Source organism: Gopherus flavomarginatus, chromosome 14 (assembly GCF_025201925.1).
Source record: "Gopherus flavomarginatus isolate rGopFla2 chromosome 14, rGopFla2.mat.asm, whole genome shotgun sequence".
Taxonomy (NCBI): Eukaryota; Metazoa; Chordata; order Testudines; family Testudinidae; genus Gopherus; species Gopherus flavomarginatus.
Window position 1 is genome coordinate 601,291 of NC_066630.1, and position 12,252 is coordinate 613,542.

The window sequence follows — 12,252 nt, forward strand, 5'->3', positions numbered from 1 at the left end:
CACCCTTCATACCCCCACCTGGGCACCCCCTGACCATGCCCCCCCACACCACCCATGTAGCCTCACCCACCCTGCATAGCCCCCATGCATCCCCTTATGTTCCCCACCTTCTCACCCCAACCATGTACCCCCACCTGTGGACTCCCAGGCTATGTACCCCCCCACCCACATACTCTCCCCCCACCCCTTCATAGCCCCTCTATATATTCCTTATGTCCCCAACCTTTCATTCCACCATATGTAGCCTCCACCCCTTCATAATGCCACCACCCATGTACCTCTCACTGCCTCATCCCCACCCACATATCCCTCACCACTGACACTCTCAACTCATCCTCATGCACTGCCACCGCCTCATCCATCCCCATGTTCCTCATCATCCACCAATCCAAATCCCCACACCCCACCATGCAGGCCTCTCTCATCCCTTCCTGACAACCCCTCACATCATGTCTCCATTCCCCCATCACCTCCAAACTGTATACCCTTCTTCTCACCCTTTCCTGCCAAACCTCCCTCACTCATCCCCCATGCATCCACCATCCCCTCACCCTTATCCCCCATCCTACCCCATCCATTCACCCATCACCCCTTATGCTTTCTTTAATAGACATAATCCCCTAACACCAAAACCTCCCATCCATCCACCATACTCCAAACCACCCCTTGCTCCTACTAAGTCACATACTCACTAGACCTGACTACTCCATCATCACCCTATCACCTCAGCATTACTTCCATCCCCTCAACCTCTCCAAACTCCCTATCGGCCTGTTCTTCAGATCCTTACAGACCTCTCTCTTCTTCCTCCCAATCGTCATGCTTCCAAACTCCCCATCTTTACCCCACCACTATTTCCCCACCCTATCACAATACCTCTCAAACCCATTATCAACCATCTTGGTACACAGAAGTTTGAAGGGGCGTCTCCAAGGCATAAAGGTGGGAAGACCATGAATTAGCCAAAGATAAAATATTTGTGACCATTGTCACTGGGGGCCTCACACTGAGATTGCTCAGTCAGGGCAAACTGCAGAGAATGAGGCAGATGATCCCCAAAACAGGTGGTTATTCTAATAATTAGATTTACCAACCCAGTGACAAACAGATTCTACAATATCTTGCTGTTTACCCAGAAGCCAAAACCACAGCTCCCTTAAATGAACCCAACCTTGGGTTCCCATCCAGGCAGACAAGTCAAATAGGATGAGGATTACTGAAAATCTCAAGAGATCAGACATATATCCACCAAGTCAATGAATATTTCAAATCTTAACCTAATACATACTTACAGCCAATAAACAAGTATTGTGATTAAAAGATCATTATACATACAGCTATGAATAGAGTTGTCAGTTTCATAGTAGAGATAGTGAGCTGCAAAAATTATTTCCAGAATCAATTCATCAGGTTGTAGTCCAAAATAGGCAGTTGATGTCCAATATCGAGGTGGTCCAGACTGGAGCTGGAGACCTCAGTCTTGCTACTCAATCTTCCCCTGTCCAAGCTTAAGCAGATCTGAGATAACAGGACCAGGTCCTAGAGTTCTTGTACATATCTCTGGCAGGCAACTATAGTACTCTTGACAGTGTGATTACACAACAGGACTTCCTTGAGTGAAGAATAGGTAATGCACATAGTTGCTCTGAAGTAAAATTCCCTATTGCCTACGTAAACACAGGTATTAATAGTATGAGAGAAACTGCTGAGCTTCAGTTCATCTGCAAATTTGACACCATCAGCTCAAGATTAAACAAAGACTGTGAATGGCTTGCCAACTACAAAACCAGTTTCTCCTCCCTTGGTTTTCACACCTCAACTGCTAGAACAGGGCCTCATCCTCCCTGATTGAACTAACCTCGTTATCTCTAGCTTGCTTGCATATATATACCTGCCCCTGGAAATTTCCACTACATGCATCTGATGAAGTGGGTATTCACCCTCCAAAACGTCTGTTAGTCTATAAGGTGCCACAGGATTCTTTGCTGCTTTTACAGATCCAGACTAACACAGCTACCCCTCTGATACTTAATAGTATGAATGGACATAACGCAATTATCCATTCAAACTATCAAGGCATTCCATTATTGCACAGACAATTTAAATGGAGGACAATGTAAGTAATATTATTTCCTGCAATATCTTACATCTTTGATCTTAAGGTTAACTGAACCATCCACAGGCATAATATAATGCAATTAAGACATCAAAGTGAATTAGTGTCCACAAGCTAATCTGGCTGCATGATTTACATCTGACAAGATATATGTAAACACACAAATAAGTTTGAATGTCAAAGCTCTACTCTAAAATGCTTTGTTAGCTATTGATAAGGAATGGCTTTAATTACCATTTATATACTTTCTTAATATGTCTTTAAAGGTTGAATTAGGGTCAGTTAGCCTGCTAGTTGCTTAATCCTTTCTGGCTCAGTGTCACAGCAGTCAAACTAGAAAAGGACAATTGGCCCTACCTGGCCTTCTGACACAGGCAGACTCACCGGACAAACCAGGGGTAGTTTTCTTTACAGGGCTGATGCTATGACACTGCACTGAAAACACCTAGCCTCTTAGCAATGGACCCGAGCCAATCGCCTTCCGGCGGATGGGATCTAGACCCTCCTATATTTCTAACGCAACCTCCCTACAACTCCAGGTGCTGTACGAGGCTGGGGGCGAGGCCAGGCGCTGTCTCGGCGGAGGGCGGCAGGTGCTGTACGGAGGTGGGGGCGGGGCCACACGCTGGATCGGGGTCAGGCGCTGTACGGAGCTGTGGACGGGGCCATACGCTGTATCAGCCATGAGGGGCGCGGCCAGACGCTGCATCGGGGCTGAGGGCGGGGTCAAGCGCTGTACGGAGCTGGGGGCGGGGCCAATGGCTGGTGGGCGGGGCCAAGCGCTGAATCGGGGTCAGGCGCTGTACGGAGCTGTGGACGGGGCCATACGCTGTATCAGCCATGAGGGGCGCGGCCAGACGCTGCATCGGGGCTGAGGGCGGGGTCAAGCGCTGTACGGAGCTGGGGGCGGGGCCATGCGCTCTACGGAGCTGGGGGCGGGGGCAGGCGCTATATCGGGGCTGGGGGGGAACCAGTCCTGTACGGAGCTGGGGGCGGGGCCAAGCGCTGTATCGGCGCTGAGGTGGGGGCGGGGCCAAGCGCTGTATCGGGGCTGGGGGGGAGCAGGGCCAGGCGCTGGTGGGGGGGGGGCACGCGGCTGTCAGTCCAACCTCCCCCCCAGGCCCCGCCCCGAACCTAGCGTCCGGCCGGTGAAGCGGGGCCGGGCTGCGCTCGGGGAGGCGGAGCGACTCCGGGCTGGGTGGCTCCACGGTCGGTCGGGACAGTGGCAGCTTCGATCCCTGCAGCAGGTAAAGTCGGGTCTGAGCCCCCCCCCCCCCCCTCCGCCCAGCTCAGGGCCCTACTGCCCCAGCGCGGCCCGGGCCCACAGGGCGGCGGCCCCGAGCCCCGCGGATCGCTCCGCCCGCGGGAGGGCTCAGGCTGCGCCGCCGCCATTTTGGCGCCTGACAACTGCTGCCCTGTCGCGGGGACCCGGCCGGTGAGTGGGGGCAGCGGGCGGTGCGGCTGCTCGCGCGTGCTCCGGCCCGTCTGACAGAGACCCCGGCCTGGCCCGGCCCCCCTTTGCCGCCCGGCGCAGGAGTTGCTGCCGCACGGCCGCCACCTCACTGCCTCGCTGGCTGGGGGCGGCGCTTTCCTGGCCCCCCGCCGGTCCCGCCGCGGGGCCTCCCCCCCCCTCCTCCCGCCGGTCCCGCCGCGGGGCCTCCCCCCGCCCCGTCCTCTCCCCCCCTCCCCTCTTCCCGCCGGTCCCGACGCGGGGGCCGCGCCGCCCTTGGAAATGGGTTTAAGGCCTGCAGACGAAGAAGGGCTGGGAACCACTTTGCCAGGCCTAGGGCAGGGCGGTGTGTTTGTACCGCGCCGAGCATCTGGGGCCGTGTGCGGGGTCCTGGGTGATCACTGCACTACAGAGATCAGCGGCAGAGCGCCTACGGAGGGAGCAAAGTGTGTGTGTGGGGCATGGAGGTAGCTGAGCTTCCCCTCCAGCGTCCAGCCACAGGCTCTGTAATGCTCCCCCTCCGAAAGTTAGGGGCAAGAGGCTGGGCAGGGTCCCCGTCTGTTACTCTGAGTAACTGTTGTTATGTGTGTTCCGGGCTCCTGCAGCACCATTGGTCTCTTCCTTGCTCTCCTACCTTTCAGTTGCTGAAGTCCCGTTTGTCCATGGGATGAGTTAGTTGCACAGTGTTATACTAAACTAGTAAAACCAGAATATTAAAATATTCTTGTACTAGTTCGGAATAGTATTTCAGATATTTTGCTATCACCCCAAAGGTTGGTTAAGCAGATGACTTTACACTTTTATCTTTTCAGCTCTCCTTCTTTATCACTTATAATTTTAGTCTTAACTCATATTTTAAGCTATTCAGCATAGAGTCTCATCTTCATTTGTCCGTAAAGGATGTGCATGCTATTTATGAAACTCTAGATAAGTCTTAAACATTTTACATATATTAACGTTCCATTGAATACATCTGCATCTGGGATGGAATATGCCAGCAATTTTGCATCATCTACACCAGTTTTAAATGTGATTAATTCTTGGATACTTCATTACCAAAAGAGAGGCAGATTTGAGAAACTGTAGAGAAGAGCATAAAAGTAAGGGAGATAAAGTGTTTTGAGGAAATGTGGAATGCACTAGGTGTGTGTTGGCTAATTGATAGGTAAGTAGTGGGAGAGAACATGAGTCTACAAGCATGTGACAAGGGTAAACATCAAGGAGGAAATGAAATTATTTTAAAGAGGTCAAAAGTGATTCATGAGTGATGTAATGAAACTGAGGGAAAAAATTGACTGTGTATTGTATTGCAGACTATTCCACAATCTAACATATCTTAATGTTATTGTCAATCAAGGGAAATGGTAGGAGCCTAATTTCAGATTAAAATATGAGAAGTAATATACAATTAATGCAGACTACATAAATAGAGGGACCTATCTTTTACAGTTGGAGGGATGGATTTACAGTAATTAACCATTGCTTATTCCTAGCAATCCATAGTGTCTAGAGACCCTGTCAACTGAAAGATTGCATCTGTCTGAACACTTTGATTACTATTGGTGTAAGTAACATTAGAAATAATATAACTCAGGGATTCCCAAACTTTAATAGCACTCACTCTGCCTTGCAACCTTATACAATTGTTTACGTTAGAGGAGTGAAGTTCTGGAACAGCCTTCCAAGGGGAGTAGTGGGGGCAAAAGACGTATCTGGCTTTAAGACTAAGCTTGATAAATTTATGGAGGGGATGGTATGATGGGAGAACTTAATTTTGGCAATTAATTTAGCAATTGATCTTTGATTATCAGCAGGTAAGTATGCCCAGTGGTCTGTGATGGGATGTTAGATGGGTTGGGATCTGAGTTGTTAGAGAATTCTTTCCTGGGTGCTGGCTGGTGAGTCTTGCCCACATGCTCAGGGTTTAGCTGATCACCATATTTGGGGTTGGGAAGGAATTTTCCTCCAGGGCAGATTGGCAGAGACCTTGGAGGTTTTTCGCCTTCCTCTGCAACGTGGGGCACGGGTCACTTGCTGGAGGATTCTCTGCAGCTTGAGGTCTTCAAACCACAATTTGAGGACTTCAATAACTCAGACATAGGTTAGGAGTTTGTTATAGAAGTGGATGGGTGAGATTCTGTGGCCTGCATTATGCAGGAGGTCAGATCATAATGGTCCCTTCTGACCTTAAAGTCTATGTTGAAAGTAATATTAGGAAGGTATTGCAGTCTAGCTATCTTCTAATACAGTGTTGCAGCTGGAAATGAGGAGCTAGCACCATGTGACCAGGCAGCTGTCTGGGCCATCAGCAACCTCTGTTATAACTGAAAAAGAGGGAAAAATTAATTTTACTTCTGTGTTTGATAGTCACTGTCACTGTTTCCTTGTTTTTTGTGGACGTTTCACATGCATCAGGGAAGAGGAAAATGTGTCTGCAAATGACAAAATTTGGCAGGGGACTCAGACATGCCTATGATCGGAGCCCACTTCTAACTATTTTGTTTTTAATTGGCTAGTTTTCAAATTGACATTGTCTGTGTAATAAGTCATTGCTACATACGCAGTGTGATGTGTCTTACATACATACTGTGGTGACAATGGAAGAAACTGACTTAACAGATTTAAAAAAATTATTAAAGTGAATGTTTGAAATGAAATGTACACAAGTTAAGAGGGAAGGTACTGTACATCTGGGGTCAGGCTTGGGTTATGGGGGGTTACAGATATCGTTTGCAAGGATGAAAAGATACATACATATCACATAACTGGCATAGACCCAGATTGGGGTGCAAGGGTTTTTAAAGTGTCAGCGGATAAGTGGGCTCGGGTACGCCACCCATGGAATGAATAAGGAGTCCAAGTCAGTTTTGGTGTAGCGGATAAGTACATGGGTGGGGTGCGTCCCTTGGTCTGTCAGAGAAGGAAGTGGGTTATTTCCCTGGTCGGCTGTCTCGATTACTCAGTGTGGTATTGGCGGTGTCTGGTGATGTGTTCCATATAAATGTCTCTGAACCACCTGATGGTGTCGGACACCATGAGCTGTCTCATGAGCCGGGTGTAGCGTCCACTGACTCCGCACACTTTCAGAACTGGCTCGTTGCGGGGGTTTCACGAGCCCAAGGCTCCATATTACACTGAAAAGGATCCATGGTTTAAATTGTCAAAAGTGCCTAAGGGACCGTGGAGCAAAATCAATGGGACTTAAGCTCCTAAATCTCGTACTTACTTTTTGGAAACTTTACTCTGTCAGTTAATGTGTTTTATTTTAAGGTTTTATAGCCTAGCTGATTGCTATAGTAACTATCATAGCAAGCATGAGTCTTAACATGGATACCTCATTTAACCAAACACCCGCACCACCACCCAAATGCCTGTACAGTCAAATCAACAAAGACAAAGGCTTTACCTCAAAAAGGGAGGAGGAACCTGTCCACTAGGGACTTTGCTATTGATATTATGTGGAAGGTGCTCAAAGTTTGTGGGGTTTTTTTTTCTTCTGAAGAGGAAGATTTTGCAGCATCTCCTAAAGATGGTCAGGCTGAATTGCCTAGTTCATTTAAATAATGAAATGGTTAGGGCACTTTGCCTGTAAAGCAGATGGCTGTACATTCAACTGTAAGTTTAAAACAAGTGTAAACTTAAATATCAAATGTAAAATTATTTTAAAACATTGATTTGTGTCCATTGTGGGAGTTGCACCTAGTGGGATCAGAGACAGGTGCTAAAACAGGAGAAATTACCCTTTGAGCTGCAGAGACAGTTTATTGCCTCCTTCCTCGAAATCTGACCCATGCTGTGCTTAAAAAAAATTCAGAATTTGAAACTTTGGCAGTTGGGTAAGTATGCAAATCTTGTAAGTATGTATACCATGCTCATCATTATTGGACACGAGGGTTCTGTTAAAATATCAGATGCTTGAGTTCGGTTCTTAATGGAATAATCAATGTGTGAGAAACTAGAAAATCTGCAAATCCCTCCACGTACTTAGGGGAAAGAGCAGTAAAAGTCATGAATCCCCTTTACAGCATTATAAATGATGGAGGACTTTAAGCTTAGTTTTGTGTGACAAAGGAAGGAGTAAGAACAGCAAAATACGAATAATCGACTTGAAAAAAAGCAGACTTTAACAAACTCGGGGATCTGGTAGAAAAAATCCCATGGGAAGAAAATACAAGGAGTTTAGGAGAGCTGGCAGTTTTTCAAGAAGACCATATTAAAGGCACAACTGGAAACTATCCCAGTGCAAAACAAAGATAGGAAGGTAGTAAGAGGCCAATATTGCTCTATCAGGAGCTCTTTAATGACCTGACATCAAAAAGGAATCCTACAAAAAGTGGAAATGTGAACCAAAAAGGGCTGTTGTAAAGAGGACAATGATCCATGTTCGCTGAAGGCAGGACAGGGAGTCATGGGCTGTGTTCCCTCTAAGCTGCGCAATTGGACGGCTTACCAGGAGCGATTCAAACGTTGCGCTCTTGATTAGCAGAGCTGCACACATCCAGCAGCATGTGTTCAGGTGCCTCTCCCCCTGCTGTTTTGCTGCCATGTTGCTCTACCCTCTGCTTTGAGCCCCTGGCCAGCTGCTCCCGGGACCTTCCTGCTGGCTGTGCTGTGTGTGGGGAAGAGGGGAGTGCTGATGTCAGAGCGTCCCATTCCCCCAGCCCCCCATCTCTGTAGAGCCGGGGAGAGGGGATGGGCTATGGATCAATGTTTATAGTAGGGGTGCTGAGAGCCATTGAACCAAACTAAACCCTATATATAATGGGAACCACTTCAAGTCAGGGAGTGCTGCAGCACCCCCCACACCCTTAGTTCCAGCACCTATGGGCAGGGCTCAGGAGTCAACGCAGGAGAGAGCTGCTGTGGTCCGAGGTCTGAAGAAGCCTTTTGGGCAGCGAGTGAGGGCCTTAGAGACAGCATACATCTCTCATAGGCTTCCCCAGCAGCCAGCACACACAATCTCTCTCTCACTGGCTCCCCCTACCCATGTACCCCATCTCCACAGAGCAGCGGAGGGGGGTCAGGGCCCAAGAGCAGGAGAGCTTTAGCGAGTGCCTTAAAGAGATCACGTACGGCGTCTCTCAGAATATTCCCAGCAGCCAGCACGGGTGCTCTCTCTCTCTCCCTCTTTCTTTCTCTCTCTCTCACGCACACGCACTTGTATTATTGTTGTTACATCTTGGTACTTCCTGCAATGTATATATATTCTCTGTAATTTTAGTCTTTCAAAATGTGTTGTTTTAATTTTTTTGACTGGTCTATGCATTTCATAATTTTTATTTCTCTTACAGTTAAATTTAATTCTTTGAGTAGAGTTCTAAAATGCCTAACCTCTCCTGGCTGGAGTAATTATCGCTATGGTAACTTTTAAAACATATATATTATAATCTACGTTTTTTTGTTTCTACTGGTGACGCACCTCCACACATTACGTTGGTGCACAGAACAAAATTTATTCTGCACATAGATGGAAAAAATTAGAGGGAACATTGGTCATGGGTGTAATTTGCAGTGAGAGAGAGGTTATAGGAAAATCTTCCTAACAATTGTGGTAATTAAGTTCTGGAACAAGCTTCCAAGGGAGGCTGTGGAATCCCCTTCACTGGAGATTTTTAAGAACAGGTTCGACAAACACCTGTCAGGAATGGCCTAGGTTTACTTGGTCCTGCCTTGGTGCAGGAGGCTTCCAGCACTGTATTTCTATGATTCTGTGGTGTGTTCCCACAAGGGTGCTCAGATGCTGCAGGGATGGGGGCCAGATAAGTGTCTAAGATGGATACAAATTGTTGTGGACATGGCATCGTAATTTACTACTTTCCTTAAATAGGGATATCTGTCTGATTCAGTTTGCCTATTCCTAAGGTAAGAGTGCTCTCTGCTCCATCAAACATCTTAGACTTTATAGCTGCTAGTGCTGTGAATACAAAATGTATTACTTGTATTATAGTAGTGATTGCGGCCCCATTGTATTAGACACTGTGCAAACCTGGAGTACGAGAAGACTCTGTCCAAAGGGTTTACAATCTACATAGACAAGATAAAGGGTGGAAGAGAGAAAACATTGGACGGTACCTTTTTGTTCTTAGGACTTCCTTATTTTTTATTTCTTTAGCCTCGTGTGTGCAGCATTTTATAGGCAGCAAGACACACAAGTCCTTGGGGAGTTTACACTCTTAATTAGGTTTGACATAGCAAGGGGTTGTGTTTACACCAGTGCTGAAGAATGGGGATGGGAGCACAAGGCCTGTATGCTGTCTGGTCTGTATTGAATTAGTCTCTGTCTCTGCTTTGGAATATGGCTAGTTGTAGTCCTAGCTGAGTAGAGCGCAGAGATGCTATTGTGACAGGGTAGCTAGGCTCCGCGGCACTTGTGCTGCTTGCTGTTCATCTGACTTCTCTAAAATGCGAAATCCTATGTTAATAAAACATGTCCACCTCTTTCTTCTCCGCTTTGCACTTGGTTCAGTGAAGAGCGTTCCTTCCTCCCCTATAGGGAAAGGAGTAGCAGCCTCTAGTGCTGCTCTGCTTCTCCTCTAGTATGTATAAAGCCAAGCTGATTCACTTGCCTGTCAAGGGTTTTCAAGCCCTGAGAGAGGGCAAGGTGGCTCATCGTGATACCTCTGAGAATAATAATTTAAAAAATTCTGACATCTCTGCTTGTACAAATCTCACTCATAATATTGCAGTTCTGTTTTAATTTAAGTTTTAGGTTTGAAAAAAGCAGAATGAGTGATCAAAACCTGTTCACTCACTGATACCTTTACATGAATGTATTTGGATAGCTGCACCCAATGTGATCCTTAAATCAGGAAGATAAATAGCGTTCGCTTTGTTCTGGACACCTGTTTTTTGCTGGTCAGTAAACTCATTTTGCAACTACTTTTCCTGAGTGGCAAAGCCATGTTCTTCATAGCAGGGAGGGGCAGGCAAACTTTGAACCTTTTAAATACAACTTATCCAAGTGCAAAAAAACTTGAAATGTCTTGTGTGGAAACTGATTCTCAACCTGACCACCTAAATAACAGCAAAAAGGAGCTGTACCAACTTTTTGAACAAATTCCCTTCTGCCCTGAGACACAGCATAAGAAAGCTCAGCCCAAAGAGTAGTTTTTCTGGCATGTTATTTGCCTGAAAATAGGGGCTTAGACTTTAAGTTCTTCATGATGTTTAACTCCTCACACTCACATTACTGTTCCCATCCAAAAACACATCAAGTGAAAGTTATGGTTATGTAACAATAAGTACAAACACTAGGAAGAATTTTACCATAAGTAAAAATATTTCCATAAAAGGAGGATATGAGTATGTATGAACTTCAAGGGGTTTGGTCTTGAAGATGTCAGTTTCTATGATATTTAATTTCAGTACCTGACTTTCACATCTACACTTGTGAAAATTCCTATTACACATTCCAGAAACAGCCTGTACTGACATAGTTACCAATAAACAAACGTCACCCTTATTTTTTGTTACTTACATTTGTAATTCATGCCACACCCATCACCATAAAGGCAGAGTGCATCAATTAAAAAAAAAACAAAACAAAAAGTGAAACTCAAACAGTTATTCAAGGAAAGCAAAATATGTTACTTAGCAGAGGTGGTCTTTTGACAAAGGAGGAACAAAACTACCAATGTTTTGGAAATACTTTGTGGCTAGGATTAGAGTTGCCTACATGAGTGGTCTTTTGTACAGATCTCACTGTACTTTATATTGAAATATGTTTGTATATATTGCTAATATAACCACATTATAATATTGTAGTGGGGTTGATTGATTTTTAAATCAGTGATTTAAATCGCTGTTTTGGGGGATTTTTTTGTTTGTGTTTTGCATTTCTACTTTATTTCCCTAAAGGGAAGTTTATTTTTTATTGGTTGGTAACCACTCCCAGTCAGCATGTTTTAACTACATACAGTCTGAACACAAAACCAGGTGGTCTTTGTTAACCAGGACAATACATTATATCTAGTTATTTAAGTAATTATATAGCTTAACATACATTTATCCAGATTTTTTTAATGTTTACATTTTTATGTTAGAAAATGATGAATGATGCATTTCTTATTTCCTAAATGAATAATTTTATGCTTATTTGTGTCAAGCTCCATTTGGATTGAAATTGGAATTCAATCCAAAATGTGCATTTTAATTTTCTATTTGGTAAATAAAAGTAACTTGGATACATAAGGAAATATGTTTATCAAAACATTTTACATTTAAAACTGAGTTCTTAAAGGAGGTATTCTCTCCAATTAGTGTTTTGACGTGATTGTCTCTGATCACGTTCATTAAGATTTTAGAACTAGCAGATCTCATCCTCTCACACCTAGCTTTTATTCATGTTTTGGAAGAGGAAAATAACCTTTTCTGCTTTATCAGCTCCCAACTGGCTTCTTGACTTTGCATGAGCTAGTCATTGAACTGAACTAGTTGAATAAACCGAAATGAAGAAAATACTCTCTCTGAAGCTGCAACTTTTGACAGCAGTAGCCTCTCTGGTTTATTACTTCAGCAAACTGATTCCAGGTGCTTAGTCAGTCACCAGTTTCAGTGGTTTGATTTTCTTTAAAACTTAGCAGCACACATACTGGTGGAATTTTTTAATTTAAATTATTTAATAGATTATATTACGATTGGGTCTTAGCATAGGCGTTGAAACAGGTTTATATTTAAAAACAATTTT

At 45.1% G+C, this 12,252-nt stretch overlaps 1 protein-coding gene across 4 annotated transcripts in view; it reads left to right on the forward strand.

The window, feature by feature from the left end:
* The window catches only part of IST1 (IST1 factor associated with ESCRT-III), a 578,781-nt gene that overhangs the window by 550,986 nt on the left and 15,543 nt on the right, over nucleotides 1–12,252 (forward strand). The window contains exon 1 of one of the 4 annotated variants that reach the window (XM_050922936.1): nucleotides 3,114–3,137. The exons of 1 other annotated variant lie outside the window; for it this stretch is intronic. The gene's annotated coding sequence lies outside the window, so the exon portion shown is untranslated. Of the gene's footprint in view, nucleotides 1–3,113; nucleotides 3,138–3,255; nucleotides 3,345–3,449; nucleotides 3,552–12,252 lie in introns of those variants that run through there. 2 more of the 4 variants (XM_050922937.1, XM_050922938.1) reach the window with 2 other exon arrangements.